Raw genomic sequence first — 25,428 nt, 5'->3', positions numbered from 1 at the left:
TACCCCAGGTTCTCAGAGGAGGAGCTAAGGGTCATGGTGGAGGAAATAATACGGGTAGAGCCACAGCTATTTGGATCACAGGTGCATCAGACATCCATTGCAAGGAAGATGGAGTTATGGCAGAGAATCGTGGACAGGGTCAACGCTGTGGGACAGCACCCCAGAACAAGGAAAGACATCAGGAAGAGGTGGAACCACCTGCATGGGAAGGTGCATTCCATGGTTGCAAGATACCACATAGCTGTACAGAGGACTGGCAGTGGACCCCCACCTCCTCCCCCACAACTAACAACATGGGAGGAGTAAGTCTTGGCAATACTGCATCCTGAGGGCCTGGCAGGAGTAGCAGGAGGACTGGACTCTGGTAAGTCAAATCTTCATTACTATCACCCCCCCTACCTGCATTCCATCACATAACCCCATCCCTACCCTCACCCCATCACCCCACCACCTCACATACACTCCACCATCACAACCCCCAATACCCAGCACTGCATGTACCACCAATGCATGGACATCACTCACAGCCCTGCATGGACAACCATCACCACAGCATGCACACTAGAGAGAGCCACCTAGCCCACAAAATAACTACTCACACAAGGCAAAGCTGACAGGGCACTCACAACCATACAGGGCAACATATGCATGCACAAGATGTCACACCCAGAAACATTAACACTGCATTGACATCCCCACAGGTCCCACACCCAACGTCACTGGAGAGGAGGTGCCAGCAACAACCAGTCCCCCCCAGAAGAGGTCCACAGTGATGACAGCAGCTCTGCTCGCCTGGATCTGGATAACCAACCTGGCCCATCAGGGACCTCTGGATAGTCGGTTACTCCGCCACAGTCCCATACCACCACAGAGCCTCCCGCCTCAGGAAAAAACACCACAGTACCCACCGAGCGGGCCCATACCTCTGTCCAAAAGGACACATCAATCAGCAGTGTGTCCACCACTACAGGGAGCCCAGGCCACCCCACAAACACAGGATGATCAGGGACCTGGGGTCAGTGGCAGTGGGCACACAGTTCAGAGAACAGAGGCACAGGACAACAGGGAAGCTGGGAGGACTGCTGTGCAACAGAGGGAGGACAGGCCCAGGGAACCGACTCTCCACGAGGCACTCACCAACATCCTGGGAGTATACCACCATTCCCAGGACACGGTGGGCCAGATACTGGCCAATTTGCAGGGACCCAGCGGCTGCAGAGAGACAGTACCTGGGGATCAGGGAGGACCTGAGGGACATCCACACCACCCTGGTCACCATTGCAGGGGTGCTGGCAGACATGGCCAACACCATGAGGGAGGCAGTGGCACACCAATGGGCAGCTGACACTAGCCACATCGATGAACAGCCCTCCACCTCCGCTGATGCTAGTGGACAGGAGGCCCCGCCACAGGACCAACAGGCCACCAGCACCCCTCCCCCTGCAGAAGGAGAACCACCACACAAACGGTCGCTGCGATCCAGGCAGAAGTCAGAGTACATTGCCAAGACCCCCGCCAGGAAATAAGACTCTCCTGATTGTCACCTTTGTGTCCCACTCTGTTACCCTGTCCACCTTGAACTGCCATTGCTCCACTTCCTATGCCCCCTTGGACAATGCACCTGTGATACAAAGAGAATGGACTCTATACTGGACTCTCTTCCACCATCACCCAAGCTCACTGCACATCCCCATTAACTTTTCAGCAATTAAATAAACACCCTTTGAAAAAATACAAGTATGTAGTATGCAAATTATTTAAGTATGTATTCCTTTAACAATCTGTAGACATTGCAATTAGACTGTACCGTAATGTATACATAGGTAAGACCTGTATTGTGCTGCAGTCAATACACCAGGAGCCAGAGTAGGGCACAGATATCTGTGAATAGACATGTCAAAGGGTTCAATAAGTGGCCATAGTATTGGGAACAAAAGCGTGCCAGTGTATATTTACAATACAAAACTGCAATGAAAGGTGAAGTTAGTGCAGAGGTCTTCAAACTGGGGGGCGAGCCCCCCTTGGGGGGCCTCAAGTGATCCCAGGGGGGGCGCCAAACTCTGGCCAAAAGAAATATTATACAGATAACATGACTTTGTTTTAAGCAGAAGCATGTTATTTCAGCTTTAAAAAGGTAACAGTACTTAACTGCAATGTTTAAATAGGTTTAGACCTATTTAAACATTGCCATCTTTCTAAAATAATTTTGAAAAATTCAGAGGGGGGGGCAATGTTTTTTATTTTTCAACTCGGTGGCGCGGCATTAAAAAGTTTGAAGACCACTGAGTTAGTGTCTTATCTGTGTGTCACTGAAAGTACTGTCTATTGATAGATGTTCTGTTGTCTACATCCTCATCCACTGCCTCCTCTTCTTCACTGTTCACAGGCTCCACTGCTGCCACACGCCCATCTCCAGCCTCATCTTCCTGCAGAAAAGGCACCTGGCATCTCAAGGCAAGGTTGTGCAACATGCAACATGCCACAATGATCTGACACACCTTCTTGGGTAAGTAGCACAGGAGACCACCTGTTAGATGGAGGCACCGAAACCTGGCCTTCAGGAGGCCAAAGGTTTGCTCTATAATTCTTCTTGTTCGCCCATGTGCCTCATTGTAAAGTTCCTCTGCCCTTGTCCTGGGATTCCTCACTGGGGTCAGTAGCCAGGAGAGGTTGGGGTAACCAGAGTCGCCTGCAAATATGGAGGGATACTTGTTAGCCAGACACTCACCCTTAGGACCAGACCCACACACATATACTAACATACACTGGGTGGGGACCATGGGCTCACCTATTAGCCACCCCCGGTGCCTCTGGAGTTGAGCCATCACATATGGGATGCTGCTATTCCTCAGGATATAGGCTTCATGTACAGACCCAGGATACTTTGCATTCACGTGGGAGATGTACTGGTCCGGCAGGCACACTATCTGAACATTCATCGAGTGAAAGCTCTTTCGGTTTCTGAACACCTGTTCATTTCTCCGGAGGGGGGACAAAGGCAATATGTGTACCATCAATTGCCCCAACAATGTTGGGGATATGTCCCATTGCATAGAAGTCAGCTTTCACTGTGGCCAAATCCTCCACCTGGGGGAATATGATGTAACTGCGCATGTGTTTCATCAGGGCAGACAACACTCTGGTCAGCACGTTTGAGAACATTGGCTGTGATATTCCTGCTGCCAAAGCCACTGTCACTTGGAAGAAGCCACTTGCCAAGAAATGGAGCACAGATAGGACTTGCACAAGAGGGGAGATCCAAGTGGACTGACGGATAGCTGAGATTAGGTCTGGCTCCAATTGGGCTCACAGCTCTTGGATTGTGTCCCTATCAAGTCTGTAGGTGAGGATAGTGTTCCTGTCCTCCATTGTTGCCAGGTCCACCAGGGGCCTGTACACGGGGGATGTCTCCATCTCCTAATCATCTTCAGGGGTTGTAATCTAGGGGGCAAAACGATGAGCATCTGGTCAGTTTTCAACATTTCCTCAATGTACAATGCATTGCATGTTGTGACAGAACCAGTATGTTGATGTTTAGTCTCAAAATGTGCTTATGTCTGCTGTGACGCAGTTAGGTGCCATGGCCTGCCCCCCTGAAATGGCAGACACCTGTCCTGTGTGGAGGGAGAGGTGGAAATGAGGTAATGCCGCTGACGTTTTGCGCCATTGCAGGAGGCGGTCGAGTACCGTCGTGCAACTCCTCATTGGTTATCAATGGGCCCTGTGGGTTACAGTAGCCAATGGTGATGTACGCCGGCGGTGCCATTACGCACCGCCGCGGATGTGACCATTTTCTATCTGTTCACTCACTTGTTACCTGACCTTCAACAGGAGAGGACCTACACTGCAAGTGCTGCTGTGACCTTTGGCTGGAAGTGACCATGGCTCGAGTCACTGGCGAAAGGGCCTCTGCCTTTACCGCTGCAGAGTTGGAGAGATTGGTGGATGGGGTCCTACCCCTGTACTGATTGCTTTATGGGCCTCTAGACCAACAGGTGAGTACACTGTGTGCACGATGCATAGAGCATAAATGCATGGAGTGCTGTGAGTGAAGGCTTAGTGTAAGGGGGGGTGGTTGAGGGGTCCTGGGCAGCGTGCTGCATGTATAGTGGGCAATGTATGTGCGTAAGGGGATGGGAGGGATATGTTGGGCCATGAGTGTAACAGGCCTGACGGTATGACTGATAACATTTTCTATTTTTATTTTTCTGCAGGTCAGTGCCCATCAGAAAAAGGGTATATAGCATGCCATCGCCAAGGAAGTCCGGACCCTGGGGGTCTACAGCAGGCGGAGCACCCATTGTCACAAACGGTGGGAGGACCTGAGATGCTGGGCAAGGAAGACAGCGGAGGCCTAGCTGGGATGGCCTCCCAACGAGGAAGGGGTGCCCGTCGAACCCTGACCCCCTGATGTTCCGCATACTGGCGGTGGCCTATCCGAAGCTGGATGGTCACTTGAGGCCATCACAGCAGCCACAAGGGGGTGTATACAGTTCCCAATATACTACTTGCGCATGGAGGGGTGGTCTCTGGGTGGGGGATGTGCACCTGTGGGTGCCCCTAGGCCAGGCCGGACATTGCAGGGTAGGTTCCAGGTTGGGCAGGGACTGATGCACTCCACCCTCAAACATGTGTTGCAGCTGATATGCTAATATGAGAATATGCTAATGAGTTGTGTATATTTATTAATGAGAACATTTGACATTTGATTAACAGTAACTGAAAATAACGTGTAATGTGCAAAAGGTGCCCACGGGGAGTGGTCACCATCTGTGTTAACAGTACTAAATAATGAGAATGTTTAAAAATTGTACTAATGTGCTATAATGAGAGATATAAATTTATGTTATGATGCTTCATATTCTTAAATTAGCTATACCAGAGGCCTAGGTGGCACTGGGCCTTGCTTGCTTAAACGTGGAGACGCGATGAGCCACCGCAGACTGAAACTGGACAAAAGGACCTTGAAATGTACAGAGTTCACCATGAAACACTGCTAGAAAAATCTGCAAACTCACCAGCGGACAGGAGACCATCAGAACAAATTGTTACAATTATGTGTAGAGTAGACCAAATGTACTTTCCCAGGACTTGAACAATGGAGCTACAGACTAAGAGCTGGGGGCAACAATTTTGTTACCGGAAGAAACCGGATGATGCACTTATCGACAAGAGAAACAATCATGTTAATGGAACTTGACTCTCAAAATAATGTAGACAAGTGGTAAACAAAAGCTATAGGTTAGAGTCATAACCCCTGATAAGGTTGACCAATGGGCAAATTGTGGAACGGACTGAGAGACTCTAATAAAAAGTCATGACATGAGGGGAGAAATCAGAACAGAGAGGCGAAAGTTGATGATGTCAGGAGACGCTGTCTGAAGTGCTGAAACGTGGGCTTGCTTCCTGTGAGCCCAAGCCTTACTGAAGACTGATGACCTGGAGACGAAGACTGACTTGTTGCTGATCTATCTTGGATAGGTAGCTATAACTTGACTGACTAATGAATGCTTTTTCTTTCTAGGTACCAACTGCGCTGTTTAAAAATGTTTTTCTCTTCTAGTTATATTTTTCCAAATTGATGATTTTGACTAAATTGTTTTCGCATGAAGACCCACATGCTGATGCTAATTGGAAATAGGTAGGCTGACAAGGGCGACTTAGGGTGGCTTAGACTGACTGACTTATATTGCTGAATTATTTAATTGATCATGAATTGCTATATATTTACTTAATGTTGGTTGCATATTAATAAATTGTTGACAATTCATTGCTTAGATTGCTAATAAAGTTTGGAAATCATGATATTGTTGAATAAATGTTTTTGATTAGAATTGTAACTAATAGGGAATACAACGAACTAACTTCCATATGAGTGATGGTGGTTTCTGATTAGATTAGTTCATGGTATTTAAGTTGATCGGATTGATTTGTTGTAGATGTCTTTACTTACCATACTTAACTAGGATACCCAGACAACAGATGTCAAGGCACTTGTGAGTAAAAGTTCAGTAATTCATGTGTTTATGCCTTGGTGTCTTTTTCAGAGTCATCAAACATAGGGTGGACCAGGGGCTGGCAGGGCATTTGCAACATACAAATGTATTCCTGGAGGGCATTCACTCTAGCGTGGTGGCCCAAACATAGATCATTCCAGGCAGCCATTGTCCCTGTCTCTAGCCTCCCCCCTCTAACTTCCTCTACCAAGTCCCATTCCCCTGAACCCCAACCTATCCCATGCACATACTCAGATCAGAATGCACCCAGGACAACACACAGGAGTGGTTCAGACAAACATAAGTACCACACATCATCCAACAGGCACTCACACAAACACCATCCAGAAGCAGACATACCAACATCCACTGCCTCCACTGTATCCCCCTCCTCATCGTCATCCACCTCCCTCCCAGTAGCGTCTACACTCACACCTGCATGCACTACGTCCTCATCCACTACCACCATTACGCCTATCAGTACACGCCCCTACTGGCAGTCACCACCCCCACATCCATGCACATGTCCCTGTGTTTTTTCCCACTGTGTCTGTGTCCCCTCCTCCCAAAGTACCCAAATGCAAGCACTCAGACACCCAACAGCCATCCACCTCACAACAGCATCCAGCCCAGGCACCTGCATCCAAACACAGCAGACAGACACCTCCTACAACCACTCCCTCTTCCTCCACTCCCAAACCTTGACCCTCTTCCCACCCCACTGTCCCTAAGAAGCTTTTCCTCTCCACCCTTGGCCTCTTTCCTACCCCTCCCACCCCGTCCTTTACTTCGGGCCAGGGTGGGCAGAACCCAGGCCAGCAACTCAGCCACCCAGTCCACGGCCACTGTAGTTTCGACAACTACTGCAGGTATGAGAGGCTCCAAGGACACACCCATCAGCACTGGCAATGTGCCTGCCCCAGCTGCCAAGGGAAAGGGCAAGGAGGCATCACCAGCTGCCAAGGGCAAGGAGGCACCACCAGCTGCCAAGGGCAAGGGCAAAGGGCCTGCCCCTGCAGGCAGGAGGAACAGGATGCCTGGTGCTGTGACAGGATCTGAGCCCCCACCACCAACCATGGTGCTTCAGTCATCCGAGGCTGCAGGGGAAGTGCTGGAGCCTCCCCCACCACTGGCAGCACCATCACCTGCACTGCCACCTGCACTGCCACCAGCACCACTGGCAGCAGCAGCAGCCCCAGTGGGCAGCTGTCTGAGGCTGCAGGGGAAGGGCTGGAGCCTCCCCCAACCACTGGCAGCACTGACACCAGCACCGGCACTGCCACCACTGTGTGGCTGTAGCCACCGGCGGATGCACTGTAGTCCTGCCTCCATTGAGTGTTATGCATTCTGCCAACTGACACCAGGGTGAGAGACTGTGACCTTGCACTCCCCAAGTGCTGCATCACAGGGCACAAAGCCCCCTCCAGATCCAGTGGAAGAAGGAATCCACACCCCCTCCTTGCCAGGATGAACCACACTGGGCACAAGGCACCCTCCAGAACCAGTGAAAGAAGGCATCCACTCACCCCCTTCTTGCCAGGATGAAGCACACTGGGCACAAGGCCCCCTCCAGAACCAGTGGAAGAAGGCATCTACTAGAGACTGTGGCCTTGCACTCTCCAGGACCAAGCAGTGGGCAAACCACCCACTTGAGAGACTGTGGCCTTGCACTCCCCAGGACCAAGTAGTGGGCAAACCACCCACTTGAGAGTCTGTAGCCTTGCACTCCCCAGGACCAAGCAGTGGGCAAACCACCCACTTGAGAGACTGTGGCTTTGCACTCCACAGGACATCGCAGAAGGGATGTAGCCCCCTCCAGGACCAGTGGCGTTGTACCATCTTCCAGCTGAGGTGCCCCTCATTTCCCTTCCCCCTGAGGTGCCTGTGTATTTTCGACCTGATGCCCCAGCAGTGTTCTCTCCGTGTTGAGGCAGGAGTCAAGTGGGGCCTTGGCCTATGTGATATGGCCCTGTGGCCCACGGACATTATGGACTGGGCAGTGTCCCTCCATTTGTATATATGTAAATACTGTTTTGATTTTTGAGGACATATTTCTAGTATTTAATCTTATTACACTCACTTTAATCTATTCCTTTTCTCCTTGCATTATTCCTGAGGGGTACGGGGTGGATATGTATTGTTGTTGCATCTGGATGTGTGTATGGTGTTGGGGGTGTTGTGTGTTGTGTGTGTGTGTCACTCTCTTTTTCCTCCCCCTCCCCTGTGTGCTAGGTGGCAGTACTCACCATGGTCGTCGTCGCCAGAGTTGGTATTCCTGGTGTAGGAGGAGGTAGATCAGCATGGGGAGGATCTGCAGTTCGGGCTCCAATGCGTTGTGGTTCTTCTTTGAGTCTCCAGAGGTGAGTCCTTTGCCTTCTTTGTACTGTTTCCACCGTGCTTTTGATGTCGTTGGTACCGCCCTGGAAAAGGTGGCAGATAGGCCAGTTGTAATACTGTGGGAGGTACATTGTCTTCCGCCTGGCTGTTGGCGGTTACCGCCGCAGTGCTTGTTGCTAACATCGTGGCGGTCGGTGTGTTAAAGTGACTGTCTGTGTGGGCAGTTTCCACCGTGGTCATAATTCAATTTTTTTGACTGCCGGCTTGTTTGCGGTATTACCGCCGCTTATTACTGACCACCAGGGTTGTAATGAGGGCCTAAGTTATGTGTGGGCCAATGTTTGAAAGTTTATGAACAACAGACAGCCGTTTTGAGAGTTTCCTCAGCATCCCAACTCCTCATTTCTTTCAGAAAACCTTTCAAACCTATTTCCTCCCTTACTTTGGCTCATTGGGTCAAATGGATTATGTCCTTAGCGGGCATCAATACTTCTGCCTTTGGGGCCCATTCAGCTAGGGGAGCCATGGCTTCCAAAGCTTTTTGGGCTGGTTTCCGGCTGTAGGACATTCTCAGATTGGTTGACTGGTGATGTATTCTAAGTGTTTTATTGTAAACCAGTTCATCATGCTTCATTAAATGTGATTGATTCGCTTTAAACTAGCATAATAGGAGCCTCCAGTCTTGCCATAAAATTTAGATTTTCCTAGTAGTTTATGAAAGAAAGTCTTAGTTTTATTAAAGACACAGAGGTGAGTATTATCTCACCTCTACAAATTCTTATCTTTCTTTGTTCCCTCGCTAACAGCATCTTCAACGACTCCACAGGCTTCCTCCTAAGAGCTGCTTCGCTCAACGACACCTTACAGGAGCCCCGACTTCAAATGCCTTTCAAGTCAACCATTTTCAGCCAGATGTTCGGCCCCTTCCAAGTTCTGTTTCTGGACTGCTGATTGTTCTTCAGGAACTTTTGTCTGTTTTCATGGCAGTATGCATACTTTGTTCCATTATTCCATTACTTGTTAGTTTTTAATCTCACACAAGAGGGCTGTTCTCAGTCAAGATAAGTATCATAGGGGCGTGATTGGTGCATTATACTTGACTACTTGTTGCTACCCATTGGCCACTTTTGTTTGCCTGATGGGAGTTGTAGTTCTGTCTTAACTGCAGCTGCTATTTAAATAAACAAGAAAAGAATAGCATAATACTTGCCTCCGTGTCTTTCATAAATTAGTAGGAAAATCTACATTTTATGGGATTTAACTCATAATTGCGTAGCACTGGCACAGTGCTACCGCACAATAATTTTTGCCTGCAGAGTCGTGAAACTCATAATCATGGCCTCTGTGTCTACCCAGAGGATTAGGGAGATTCAGGAGTTTTTGATAGGGTGTTAAGCACTGGAATTCTGTGTGCCCTCTTATACAAAAAACTCATTCTACAGATGAACCCCTGATTTCAATGAGTCAGACTTCACTTGTCCGTTGTTTCACAACACCTCTGTAACAATTGCTCATTCAGGTATTTCATTTTTATGATCTGTTTACTGCAGGAGCACTCAAAATGGTTTCAGTATGTCCACTCACTTGTCAGTGGCAGTTTGACAGGCTATGTCTTCATTTCCTATGCAATCGCCTTTCATTTTATACTGTATTATTGTACAATGTTTCAGAACTCTGTATTTGGTAATATGGCCTGTCAAACGAGTCTTGGGTTGTAACGTCATCAGTTTAAGCAATTAGACTAAGGATAGCAACATAAACGTTGTGGGTAGATTGTGTCAGTCAAATTTGAGTTCAATTGTTCCATTTGTCCCTTGGTCAATTAAAAATTTTCTGTACATGTACACTTCCCACATCTCTTGCAGTAATTTGTGTTCACGTGTAATTGAAGAGTAATTGAAAATGTTTTCTATTGAAATAGGCTGTTACTGTCACTTACTATAAAATTGATTGTTAGCATTCATTTGCAATGTCTTCTTTGCTACGGTTGACATTTCATGCTGCCAGACTGTGTGTCAAAAGCCAGCATTTTCAACGGGTGCTGGCAGGGAAGTGTTTTGTTCTCCCACAGGGTGGGAGCAACTTTGTGTCGTGGCATCACCTTGCAGTGGAAGACTCCATTTCATAAAAAGTTCAAGAAGATGCTCTTTTTCCCAATCCATTGTTTCATTACCTTGCTAGGCTACCAGTGACGATTAAAAAGACTCCGGACGCGCACAACGCTAGCCGGGGGCCACGGGAGGAAACAGCACCTGTGTGATTAGGGCAGGAGCCCTTTAAATTCCTTGCTTGCGCTCCCGCTCGCGTCCTGTGCCCGTCGGAGACCGGAGGAGGCTGGGCCCCCCCTCTTTCGTCTGCGGTAGAGAGTCTAGTTGACATTTAAGGAAATTGCACAGTTTAACTTGAGCGGCTCTGTTTTTTAGAAAACGGACCCGCCCTCGCCCGTCATTGCCTGATTGAGACCGGTACAGGACTGACCTCTCAACGGGAGCTCTCAAGTAAGACTATTATTTTCTTTTTTTGGCTTTTGGTAGTTTAAACTATGGGGAAAAGGAAAGCTGTTGACCCGCCAGCACTACTGGATGATATAAAAAAACAGAAAAAGCGTCCTAGGAAGTCCGTACATGGTGGCCCGAAATCACTTGACGAGATTGATCTATAATTTGAGGAGGTGGAGGCCATACTTAATAGTGAATTAGGTACCCGCGCAACCTTGCCTCAGAGGAAGCCATCACTTCATCCCAAAAGGATTCAGGAGTTTTTTAATAAGAAGAAGAAGAGCCAAATAGTTGTCTCTGGGGAACCAACTGATGGCGCAGGGGAACTGCCCATTGTTAATGCCACTATTCCCTCTATTCAGCAGGGTATGACGGCTTATAGTAGCACCTCCAATTCTCCACTCACCCAGGGGGCATCTCATGCAGAGGAAATTGAACGTGTTCCCCTACCTTTGAGTCCTGAGATAAGGATTGTCCATGCAGAAATCGCTTTGAGCTCTTGACGAAGAAGGGCGATTTGACTGAGATCCATGACCTCCTTTTGGCCAAGACAGATATTGAGGCTGCCATCTCCCCCCCTATTACTGTTATGTGCTCTGAACCATCTCCTAGTAAAGTTAACTTGCCTCTAATTCTTCATAGAGTAGAAGAAGTTAGGAATTTAGTATTGCAGTTAACTAAACTCCTACAGGGGAAAATGGTCCAGCAACCGAGATGTAAGTGCCAAAAGCTAGAGATAATTGAGGAAGGTGGAATTGTGGCGACCGAACTAGTTTCATCCAATATCAATGCGTGCAAGGGGCCTACCGACTATTCTCAAAGCTCTGGGTTCTATTTGGGTGCCACAGAGGCTAATTTAAATCCCTATACAGCCAATCCTAAAAGTAAATATATAGGGTGCAATAGTTCCATTTTTGGTGGAACTATGGCGGTGAGCGATGTTAACACTGTCGGCAGCTCCCTTGCTCCACTGAATCGTCATCTTACTACGAGCCATAATGCCACTACCAATATTTTAAAGAATATGGACTGCCCTCTTCCTAATATCAATAGACATCCTAACAACTCTCTGATTAAGGGCTCAACCTGCATCATTCCCTCCCAAAGAGCTCATAGCGCCTTAGACATGCCTCTATTAAGCAGAGGCTCTAGGTATGGAGGTAATACTCTTTACTTAACTAATGTTCCAAAGCTGTCATACAGGTCTGCTGAGGACCAAGAGTCTAGGCTTAATAAGGTGATCCGTTGGTTGCGTCATCGACAGGAATGCCTTTCAGTTATACGCTCGGACATCTTAAAAACTGAAAGATGGAGTCCCTCGGGGTCAAACTTTGATGTAATTGCAATTGTGTTTTTGGACAAAATCATGGCAGACCAACTCATCGACTTTGTTGCACGTATGCGCCAGTTCGAGGGGCTAAAAGGAGAAGGCATTATGTTCCCAAATTAGTGGGTTTAAAACAGGCCCTTGTGTCTGGTCATAATGCCCATGCTAATAGGAGAGACTCCCGGGAGGAAGGTGAACTTATGCTTCATGGTTCTGTATGACTGTCATCTGCCCAGGAAGCCCTTAATAGGGACATTTTAGAGGAAGCTCAAATAATTAGATTGGACAAGACCATTGATGAGTTGAACTACAAGGATGTTTTTCCCACAACCTATGATACTAAAACAGACACTATTGGTTTATCCATAATGACTTGGAATCTTGCTGGCCTTGCCAGGAAACTGGACAATATCGATTGGGTTACTTACATAAAGTCCCAAGATGTGTGTCTTTTCCAAGAAACATGGGTTGAGGGTCGAACTAGTATGGATGGGTTCCTTTCCTTTAATGTCCCTGCACAACCATCTGAGAAAGCAACAGGTCGAGCAAAAGGGGGACTTTTAATTCTTTTAAATTCAAAACTGCAATGTGATTACAAGGTTTTAAAATGTGATTGTCCTGATCTGATGGGCTTACAAATCTCTTTCCAGCAGAATTTTAACATAATTTTTATTAATGTATACGCACGATCAGTCTCACGTGGATCAGAATCACATATTTTAACTTTACTTACAGATTTTTTAGACACTATACAAACTATCTCTTATTTAATTATTGCTGGGGATGTAAATTGTACCTTCGAACACTCTGAGTTCTTTAATGATTTAACCATGGAGGAGGATGAATTATGGGGGTTTGCACAATTGAATGGTGATAGCCCCTGCCCACGTTCTCGTGTTGCAACTCAGCTAGCCTCTCTATGTTTAAAATTCGGCCTTAGGGCTTGTAATGGGCGTACTCCTTCTGACTTAAACCTTAATCCTACATTCCAACGAGGTTCTCTGACTAGTGTTATCGATTATTTTCTAGTGGACGTGCGACTTTGGCCGCTATTGCGGGATATGAGGGTGGATTCCAGGTGTGAGAGTGATCATAATCCCCTGTTACTCACCCTCTCTGGGAATATCTTTGGTAGAACCTCGAACATGCAATTCACAACGGTCCCGCCCCCTATTTTTAATAATGCTTATTCAAAGGTAGGGTGGCCAAAAGTGATGTCGAACCCTTACTTGATACGCAAGATCTACCTAATGTTTTCTGATAACTTGTCAGCCTATGAAGATTCTGACCCTGAGGCTATTCCACTTCTTGGTATTCATGCAGACATGACGGTTAAACTTCAAAGTATTTTTTACAAAAAGGTTAAGGCAAGCCCGCAAGGCAGGACTCTGAACAATAGTAGATGGTTTAAAGATACATGTATGAGGGCTAAGTCTGGTCTAAAAAGGCCATTAAGGATGGGACTCCAGGGGTGATCAAACAAGCAAGATGTATGTACAAAAAGACAATTTTACATTCAAAGAAATCTTGGGGAGAATCTATTTGGCAGGAGTTGTTGGATGCTTCAAAAACAAACAATAACAAGCTTTTCTGGGAATTGTTGACTAATCATGAGAGAGGGGGTAAATCTAATCTAAGGAATCATATTCAACCTGAATGTTGGGTGGAGCATTTCTCTCTTCTTTATGAGGAAACTACCTCCTCTGTGGCCTTTGATTGTGACAATGTGGGTTTAGACCCCCTCACTTTACCAAATGACCCTGAGAGTTACACATGTTTTCTCCTTAGAAGAAACTGCTGATGCTATTAACTCTTTGAAATCTGGTAAAGCCCCAGGACCAGATAAAATCCCAGGCGATCTATATTAATCTGAGCCACTTATATGGACCTGGTATATCAACTTATTGTCAAATAAAATCATAAAAGGAGGGCAGATTCCCGAGACATGGAAGGGTGCCGAAATTATCCCCATTTACAAAAAGGGTAACCCAAGTCTCCCATCCAACTATAGACCGGTTAGTTTAATTGACAATCTGCAAAAATTCTTTGCCAAACAGCTTCTAGGTAGACTATCGAGCTGGGTTACGGAACAGCAGATTCTATCTCCATTACAGGCGGGGTTCCGGCCTAAAATAAGTACGGTAGACCAGGCCTTTAGGTTGGCTGTGTTACATTGGAAATATGTAGTTCTGGCAAAGCAACCCTTTTATGTTGCCTTCGTTGACTTGCGTTCTGCCTTTGATTTGGTCCCAAGAGAAAAGCTTTGGGAAGTGCTATATAAAATAGGGATACCAGTCCATACAATTTTCCTATTGAAACGCTTGCATGAAGACACACATGCGCAAGTGAGGTGGGGCAAACAAGGTGAGTTGACTAACAAATTCCCTATTAAAAGAGGCGTCCGACAGGGGTGTGTGTTAGCACCACTCTTGTTCTCCCTATTTATTAAAGAGGTGGTGCAAGAATTAAGGGCATGTCAGAATGATGCTCCCATTTTAGTCAATCAGAAAATTCCTATTCTCCTTTTTGCGGATGATTTCTTACTTATTTCAAAAACCCCTATGGGTTTACAAATTCTTGTGGACAAATTTAATTCATTCTGTTGGAATTCTGGCCTAGAGCTGAACCTAAAGAAAACTAAACTGATGGTGCTCCGTTCCGGACCTCGGAAGAAATGCACTATAAGGCTAGATGGTGTTATTTTGCACCAGATTAGCTCCATTGATTACCTGGGTGTGAGACTCACAGATTTACTTCATTGGGAGGAACAGGTTAGCAAGAGTGCCGGGCTTTTGCAACATCGGGCAGCATCCATATTGCGCCTTTATAGGAGCACGATTGCCAAAGCTGTATCCCCAGCAATAAAGATTTATGTGGCTAAGGCGCAGGGTGATGCTGCCTATGGTGCAGAGATTTGGGGCATGTCAGATAGCAGTAGATTAACTAAAATTGAGAATAGCTTTGCTCGGACTTTATGTGCATGCCCCATCAGCACCCTATTAATCCCTTTATTTTTAGACTTAGGGTTAAAACGAATGGCTGATCTAATTATTCTACGACCTTTGTTGTATTGGATGAGGCTATGGATAGTCCCAGAATTGGTCGTATATAAGTCCTCACTTCTAGAATTGCTAAAATGTACTAATTCTACCTCTATCCCATGGATCACACATGTATCCAGCTGGCTTTGTACATTGGGACTGAGAGATTTATGGGAGAACCCTTATCAACTGGAGAAATCCCATGTTAAAGTATTGAAGGGAGCCTACTGGTCTTATGTACGGAATAATTATATTGCCCGCAAATCTAGTGGTCGTTTAACTAATCTTTTTATTGATTTTAAATGGTACCCGGAATTTGAATTATATCTAGATATAATACATGACTTATTAGGCAAAGGACTGTATGCCAGATTCCGCTTCAGAACATTACCATTAATGGCCCTGATGAGCAGATGGGGATCCAAATTTAATGTCTGATACTTGTTCTGTGTGTGGTAATTCCCCGGAAACAGTAGAGCATTTTATGTTTTTCTGTCCTGCTTATTTAATCCCAAGGTCTATATGGATCCGGGATATTTGTCGGGAATTGAAGTTAAGAAAATGTGCTTTAGCTTTGAGGATTCTAGAAAGTCACAATTCAAGTGTGTTAATTTATGCTGTAAGCAAGTTTTTAACAGAGGCATGGCGTATACGTAACTTTTATCTATAATGATTTTAACTGGTTTTAGCTCGGACAGAATGGATTTTACTCTTTTCGTAAATTTGGTTTATGGTAGATTTGTATTGTTCTATTTACGATGATTATTTACTTTGTATTGTATTGCTTTGATGGTCTGCTGGCTGAATAAAGCTTGTGTGTTAATTAACTCCACTGTGTTGTGTAATTGAGAAAGAAGGACACATAAGTAAATAGACACAACATGTGCAACATGTAACTTGCACCAATGGATAGCAAATGATGATGATTCAGGAGACGATCTTTGCAGGTAAACTAAACTTGACATGTTATGTTTGGGTGGTCATTCTGGATCAATGCTTGCTTTCCACTTGCCACTTAAATAGCTACTCAATTGTCTTGTCGTTAACTTAAGTCCACCATCTATAGGTTCTTATGGGACCATTCCACTTACCTAGAATAAACTAATGCTCAGTTACTTTTCATATTCTTGTGCTTCGGCTTGATCTCTTTTTGGATGAAATCTTAAAGTACAATTGGCAACAACCAGAAAAAGGACCACGGCCTATCTACTTCTATGGGAAACAAGGCATATCAACAATCCTAGCCCTGTAGACTGAAGAGAGGTGCATTGATCAGAAAAATGGGGACTAGTGACTCAAGTGTCAATCTTTGATCCCTAATGAGCTGGGCACATGCATCTAGTTGTCTGTCACGGATCGATACAAGTTAGTCTCTTACTTAATGGAAAACCAGCTTATGCTCCGCCATCTGAATGTTACTGCTTGCGATCCATGCTTGCCTCAACTCTCCAATATTGTCAATTTATTTTTGCATTCCACAGGCCTTCTATCACATAAGGAACTTTCATGGTGCTTCTGCCCAGCAATTAATCCCAACGTACACCCAAGACCGGCAATGCCAGATGAATGCAGATACAATGTTGATTTTTATACGGCATAATTTTCTTTTATATAAATATTTTTTTAACTATGCAGCTCTTCCCTATTTTGTATTTTTCGAGCCTGGATAATAAGAAGCTAACTTGGGGTTCTGGTGGCTGATAAAGAAGAAGACTGTTTGAATTTGATAACTGAACTGTTATCTTCCTTCCACCACAGAGGTTACTTTGTGGGCTGCTCATGAAATTAATAAATTATGTGTTTGTCTATTCCTAACCTCTCCCTAATTCCCCCTGGTCATCCATTAATGAAAACCTAAGCCCCCTTCATCAGGTTGTGTGATCTGTTGTGCTGTTAATTTTCACCATAAAAAGATGTCACCCTTGGTGATGGCGATGTGAATAAAGCTATGCCAGTTGTTACTTAAGGAGGAGGTTACTATAAATTGCAGATTTGCCCCTGCCACCACTCTTAAATCCAACCCAGGAGAGAAGGGAAATCACAGTGCTGAGAAGATATTACAACAATGATCGTACAATAATAGGTCGTTTTTTCACCATAATGTATGTCACATGGATTTCATTGAAGTACCTTTCTCCTGAGTCCTCAGTCCTGAGACCATTATTAAGCTTACTATAGAAAATCAATCAACACTATATTGCCAGTTGTGTTGTTGTTTTATCATGATTGTCCTTGTCTTGGATTTCACCCTCACTTTGGGCCTGATTTACAAACTGCATTTAGTAGTATGTTGTGTAAAACTACAAAACCTAGTACAAAATGTACTGCATAGTGTAGGTGTCACTCAAATTTACATGTGTGGAGTTCACCGCCTCTACTGGATGAGTTTCTGCACATGTAAGTATAGATTTTAGCAGTAAATGTGGGAGGCACACGGAGTGGGTGAGAAAAAAGACAGACACGATTAAATTGGACTGGCTTACGGAGGAGTAAGATTGGTTTAGAGAGAGTAAGGGAGAGGTTTAGGGTCGGGAATGTAACTTACACTTTTGAAGGAAGTTTACACTCTGAGTTTGAGAATCCCAAAAGTAGTATACTTACTACAAAGTGTAAACTTACTCAAAAGTGTAACACATCTTTGTGAAACAGGTCTTTTATGTTTTTTCTTAGTCTAGTTGCCTGTGACATTTAATGGGAATCATTTGGCTGGTTCAACTGGTTCAGCTTGAAGAACCTTTGTTTTCCCTCTGACATCTTTCCTGTTATCAGCAAAACCCTATTTGAAAGGGTTGACCAACTTGAGGGAAGGAACAGACATTACTTTACCTACTCAGGTAAGAAAATAAGTTCTAAGGACAGGAAGAAGTGACTGGTGGTTTTTGGCTCTCTGTTGGCACACACCAGTTGTGGTCAATAGTTACAGTGTGTAGGCCAAGGGCAGTAAGTGTACAACTATTACTAATGGACATATGCATACTACTCAACCTGATCAAAATATTAAAAAAGGGTGCATATGATCCCGGTCAGTTTTCCAACTCTGAATGCAGGGTGGTGGACTGGAAGAGTTAAGGTAAGTAAACTACCTAATGTGGCAAAGTAGCTCGGGTAGGAAAAAACTAAAGAGAGGGGGAAGGGAATGGATACAGTTGGACAACTGCTTTGTGATGGGCCATGTTTGGTATCACTACATTGGTGGTGCTTTTTGTTCAATTCATGGTGATACTACACAAACCAGTAACGCCTAGTAATAAATTTAAAACATATAAAAAGACAATTATTGAAGAAAAAGATGCCCTTTCAATAAAAAAAAAGTCTCACCCTTACCCCTGCAACAGGCCTTTCACTAAACCTAAGACCCCTGTCCCCAGTTGTCCTTCCCACACTCACATCCTTCAACAAGTCCATCTCTACTGATTAAACCTTAAAAATCATGTCCCCAACTATCTTCTGTACTCTCTCCTCCCGCAACAAGCCCACTCCCTCCCTAAACAAATGTCCCTCCATAGCCTTCAGCTTCCTTAAAATGTCCCCATGTTTTTTTTTATTTTTTATTTTTGCTGGCACATTCACTCCTTGACTCCCTTCATGCCTTTGATCAGTTGCAGGAGGAGGGCATTTGTGGCTGAGTGTGTGGCATGAGACCACAGCTGCCTGCGGTGGTAGTAATAGTGTGGCTATGGTCTCTCCGGCTGGTGACCCGAAGCAGTGGCAGTAGCCTCCACCTATTCCTCCTCTAGGACCACCAGACAGCTGTATTGCAACACCATTGCCACCATCTCCTGGAGGAGCAGCCGATCAGCAATCTCCTGCCAGAACGCTGGGGCATGGCTTCTGACAGGAGCTGCCTGATTATCCAAGGAAAGAAGAAAAGAACATGAATTGTGGTACTCAAAGCAAACTCTTGTTTATAAAGTCAGAAAGTAACATTACTGATGCCTTAGGGCCATTGGAGTTTTTTACATGATTCTTTATGTCTTTTTTGCTATATATAATTTGCTGTATGTAGTAAGAATTAATCTATGCCCACCACCATCATCAGAAATAGATTTTTTCTAAAAAGGATGAAAACTTTATGGACAAAAGTCATTTTCATCACACACTTTCATTGCACACTTGTTATTAAAAAATGATTGAGCTGCGGGGGATGTGGCCACGCTTACAATGAAGAGAAACATGTTTTTTGGCATCTCCGGACCATGCACACCATCCCAGCTCTTTACAGCACCGGGATGGGGGATCTTGGACTTTGGCAACAGCAATAAGCTCTCCCACCCACCAGGTACCAGGAGAGTACCCCCACCTTTGCTCGGCGAGACTCCCTACGGAGACGCAGTAGTCCACCTGACAAGCTGCCAAACCACACTTGCCGTCTTCTGTGACCTGGTTCCTCACTCCGCAGTGAGCCTGATGTGACCATAAGGAGGCAACCTACCTCTGAGAACAGGGGAGTACAGCTGCAGAGGTACTTCAACCCCACAAATAAGGAGGACCTCTTTTCCCTACCACCCGATGCCTGCATAACTGGACTGAGCCCTGGGGTGGTCCACGGCTGCTGGTCGCACGGAGCAGTGGCGCCATCATGACCCATCCGTGTCACAGCCTGAAGCTAATGTGGCTGCGACGCAACTTCATCTCTTTACAGCATAGGGACAGGGAATCCTGGGCTTTGTCAATGACTGCAAGCTTTCCCACCCACCAGATACTCCCACCTTTGCTCGCCTAGCCTTCCAACTGAGCCACAGTACTCCACTCAACAGGCCGCAGGGCTGCACCTGCCATCTTCTGCAGCCTGGCTACGATTGTGGGAAGGCAACCTACTTCTGAGAACCAAGGAGTGCTGCTGCAGGGGTGCTTCAACCCCACAAATACGGAGCACAGTTCTTCTTTACCATCCAATGCCTGCCTAATCGGACTGAGACCTTGGGTGGCCCGGGGCTGCTGGTCGCACTGAGCGGCGCTGCCATCTTGACCCATCCACACCGCGGTCTGAGGCAGCTGCAGCCACAATGCAACAAGTCTGAGAATGCAGAATGGACCTGCATCTTGGCAAACACCTTTGCCTAGTCACCAGGCCTGAATCCTGTCCTGGGCTTCTCTGAGCTTTCTCCCCCCCACCTTAACACTGCCAGGAGGCTGCATTGATAGCAGTTCATGGGCTGGGATGACTATGCTCCTTTAGCGCCTTGCCCCCATGCCCATCTATCACATGCAAAACTTCACTTCGTTCTGGAACCTACGAACTGGTGAGCTCAAAATATGTTTTTTTACCTCATCCACTATTTTGCTTTTCAAACATATTCCCTGAAGCAGGTGGCCTCTAAGGAACTGATAGTCCTTGGTCTCCTGGCGTTGAACTAAAGCAACAGCCAGACCATGTCACCACTGCTTCTCGGCCCCTGGCTTTGTGGCCCCTGCCCAAGACCACCCTCAAGACATGTTATTTATTTTTTTCACCAGCCTTCTCTGTACAGAACTGCCCAACTTGACTACTCACTATCTGGGCACCGGGTCCCTTTCTAAACTGTTGAGACTGTCTCTGAATGCTTGGTCATGACCCTGCCTTTTTAATGCTCTCTTCATGCTGCAGCCTTCTGACCCCTGCTTGTGAAGCATTAAGGAAGTTTCAACACCATGCACCTCCCTATTAAACACAGGTCCTCCTCTGCCCTTTCCTGGGCCCAGGCTCCCCTTTGCAGCTAGAACCTGCCTCTATTGGCTCAAGCATCAGAGAGGGCTTTGGGGTGCTGCCCCCCGCTGACACCACTTTAACCCTCTATTGGACCTTCACTTCTCTGGGGCCCCTGCACTGCTCTGACATGCCCCGAGGTAGGGCCGCTAATGACACACCTGGTGCCCACCCTAGAGACATTCCCGTTACCTCCTTCTGGCAGCAAATACTCACTCTTACTATGGCCTCCTCTGACATACTTTCGATGCCACCTCTGCACCACCAATCACACAGGCCTATATGGACAAGTTTCTTCAAGAAATCAGATCTGAAACTGTCTCTCTTAAATTGGATGTAAAAACATGCATTCATGAACCTAAACGCAAGGTTAGCAACCTGGGAGGGCATGTGGATGATTTGGAACAAACCATTGATGCTCGCTTCGAAGAACAAGATGCTCTATGTCACAGGAATGCAACACTGGAGGAGCAGCAGCTCGAAATTGCAACTAAAACAGGAGGACATCGAAAATAGAAGCAGGAGAAACAACATACGCATCAGGCGTGCCCCTAAAGGGGCAGAGGGTTCAGACATCATAGCATTTACTGCAGACCTGCTGAATGCAATTCGCGGTGATTATGACACCTCCCCCCATACCCTGGACAGAGCCTATCGGGTGACCCCTACACCGGGACACCCCAAGGTTGCATTGGATATACTCTAGAGGGTGCATTTCTTCACTGAAAAATAATGTATCCGCCAGGCAGGGAGAACAAGGGCTCACTTGTTCTTTTGGGGCCATACAGTGCACCTTTTCCAGGACCTTGCACCCATCCCTTTACAACGATGCAGGGAATTCAGACCCATCACTGATGCCACCCTTTTGCCATTATCCTTACCTCAGAAGGCAAGCGCCGAGTTCTCTGCTCCTTAAAGGAAGCCATGCAACTACTGAAAGTGGAGATCGACTTCTGCCCCATCTTAGTCAACTCCACGAACAGCACTGACACATGTCTGGACCACAGTGAAACCTTGATGCCCTAGAAAACATAATAGAGATCTTGTCTCCTGGGAAATGAAAAAAGATATCATTCAGCACCTTTGTAACTTGGAAAAAGCTCCTCTCCTACTCGATCGACTTCTGCCTCGGTTTACTATGGACGGTCATACCACTCATGCCCTGCTCTGACTTGTAACTTGTGCAACACTTCAGGCACCAGCAACTGTTTCAATTATATCCTGCCTGAATGCATGATGGGTACCTCTCGTTGCCACCCCCATGTAGTCCATACTTCTATCTTTAAATTCCCCCCTCCCCAAACTGTCTTTGATATAGGTTGTAAAGGCATACTCTGCTGATCCTGACAGCTCGGTCTCCTAGTGGAATCCTATGAATGCTCTAGACCCACGCCCTGTTCTGCCAAACACTGGTGGCGGGGATGCAAGTCTTGTGGGGCCTAGAGAATTTTCCACGTTTCCCTCTCAATTCAACACTTAAGAGAGTGGCTTCTCTGGAATGGCCTCCATATGGACATGCTTGTGATTCACAAACTTGAATGGAGTAATACAGCCCTGTTGACCTTCTAATGTTTATGTTTACTTGTTTTTTTCATTATTTCTTATTTAGCTTGTCATTAAAGCTGGGGAAACAAGCCTTATTTTGTCCTCCCTTTCACTTGCTAACCACACATCAAGATGGGGATGAAATAGGTATTGGGTTTCCCATGTCCTTTTTTCCCATTGCTACTCTGATCATCTCCCCTTCCTACAACCCTTTGTCCATATCAATGCCACCTACTTGGCTCCAGGGCTGAACCACAGCTGGCGGATAGCAGTGTAGTGGGTCCTTAGCTCCGTCACGAGGCTCCTACTAGTACTTCACCCCTATCGATAGTATTTCACCCACCAAGATCTTATCTCTCAATGTACAAAGCCTAAATGCACCCAGCATGTGATGCCAGGTGTGGCACTAAATTCTTTTACATAACCCAATGTTATTTTCTTGCAGGAAACTCATCTTGCCCAACATGATATCTTCCCCATGTCTCACCCCAGGTATCCTATCCGCTGCTGGCCCCATACTACAATCAAAACCGCTGGAGTTGAAATCTTCTGTAAAGCTAACTCCTGCTCTACGTTCCTGAAGATTGTAGGGGATGATAAGGGTAGCTTCCTGAGAGTTACAGTCCTAGGGGGCTCACACTCTCTTACCCTACTAAATATTTATGCCCCCAATCAGGCCCAACCATGTATCTCAGGGATACCAGACGCCAGCAGCTGGCCAATGAGGGGGGTGACATCTTGGTGGTGGGGGTGACTTCAACCTTGTTTGGGATCCAGACATGGACCGCAGCATTAATTCATTCCAGGGAACAGGGGCTATGTCTGCTGCTCTTAAGTGGGACCTCACAGACTTGGGACTGGTGGACTCCTTGCATTATAAACACCCAGAGGTACGTGACTACTCATTCTAATCCACATCCACACTTCTTACTCACGCATTGACTACCTTTTTCTCACACCCAGGTTGCTGTACGACTTGGACTCCACCACCACTTCCGATATCTCCATCTCCGTTCACGCACCTAGAGATCACCCTAGCTAGCAGAGAGACCCTCTCTTTCACCCAACCTCGCTGGAGTCTCCCCCATAGGTCCTCCGAGACCCGGTTGATGTGGCAGGGATCTATATGAACATTTTAGCATTCTTCACTTCCAATGCCCAACCCAAGACTTCAGGCATGTCCTTTGGGATGGATTCAAGGCCTCTACACGGGGAGTCATCTCCTCCATCTCCATTGCTCGAACACGGGACAGGAGACCAGCCTGGTTGAATCAGGCCTCACAGACAACATGAAAACCCTTGAGTGCCTTGACCACTCTGCTCCATCTAGACATAACAAGCAACAATTAGCAATATGAGGGGGCCAGCTGAGGTCTCACCGCATGGACAAGGCCAAGCGATCTCTGTTGGCCCTGAAGCAGAGGTACAACTAGGGGGGACAAGGTGGGTGCCCTCCTTGTAAACAATCTCTGCCAATGAACTGCACATTCCAATACATCTAAGACCAAACTTGGAGACGGGTCATGGGCCATTAGCGAACAAGCCAAGTGCCAGGCTTTCCACAATTTTTATCAGGCTCTTTACAGTCGGGACAACACTTTCCAGGCAAATATAGATTCATATTTTAAGGAATGCCCTTAGGACCCATTGGATCCCCAGCATTGGGAACTTCTAGAAGCTCCTAGCACTGTGATGGAATTTCAGGGAGCCCTCAGAGTACTGCCGATGGGCAAAACCCCAGCCAGGATGGTTTATCTGTGGCATTTTACCCCAAATGGGCTGATCGCTCTATCAAATACTTAGGCCTTAACTTAACTAATTCTTTGGCATCATTGAATCAGGCCAACTCTCTGGAATACTGGCACTCGGTCCTAGAAGACATGAGCAGGCGGAAGCCCCTACACGTCACATGGCTGGGGAGTCTTAACGCAGTTAAAATGTCTCTGCTCTTGAAAATCATCTACCTATTTTAGACACTCCCCACTCCAATTCCCACAAGATTCTATTCTTCATCTTCAGAGAGAAATGCACACGTTTATCTGGGACGTGAAACACCTGCAATTCTCCAATACTAATCTGATTCTCCCTAGGGATTGAGAGGTTTTAGCTTGCTCCTGCCTCCTTGAGTACTACTGGGCGGCACATCTGTGCTTTCTTTTAGAGTGGGTCACCCGTGAGAGTGAGAAATATGTGTTTCACACGGACAGGGCTTTTGCGTGCCACCCAATCTGGGATCTGCTGTGGCTCCCTAAACATAGTAGACTGTGTAGCACATACATTGCTACCCTTACCAAAACAATTCTTGATATTTGGGTCAGAATTGCAATCAAGAGGGGTCTGACCGCCTTTCCTTCAACGAACACTCCACTTTCCCCCAACCCGAATTTCATGCTGACCTTACAGCTTCACTCTTTCTCAACTTAGAGGAAGAGAGATTGCCACACCCTCCAAAACAGGTCAAGTCTATGAACAGTGCAAGTGGGACCTTTGAGTTCATGAATCATCCAGACTGCAATACTATCAGCTGAGACAGTGGGTACTCTCTCCAACCAGCACTCGGGTGGGATAGGGCAGGTCACCCCTTTGAGGCTCTTGTGCGCTCTCTTAGTGAGACAAAGGGGTTAATCACACGCGCATACCAAGTACTCTAGCACTCAACCACTGTGAGACCACATACCTACCAAGCTCAATGGGCCTCCGACACTATGGAAGGGATCTCCCAGATAGAAAGGAAACAACTGCGGCAGGATATCCCCAAACTGTACAGGACTACCGCCCTGCGAAAGACTGCTTACAAGCTGATGACACAATGGTATTACACGTCAACCCGCTTGTGCACTATTTACCCCTCTACCTCTCCGCTCTGTTGACACTGCATCTTGACACCAAGCATCTTCTTCCACATTTGGTGGTCTTGCCCCCTCATAACTATATACTGGAAAGAAATTCTGAACCACATCAAGGGGGTCATTGGGTCCAGCTCCCTGACACTCCTACC

The sequence above is a fragment of the Pleurodeles waltl genome, chromosome 12, assembly GCF_031143425.1.
Source record: "Pleurodeles waltl isolate 20211129_DDA chromosome 12, aPleWal1.hap1.20221129, whole genome shotgun sequence".
NCBI lineage: Eukaryota > Metazoa > Chordata > Amphibia > Caudata > Salamandridae > Pleurodeles > Pleurodeles waltl.
Note: the sequence above shows the minus strand (reverse complement) of the source record.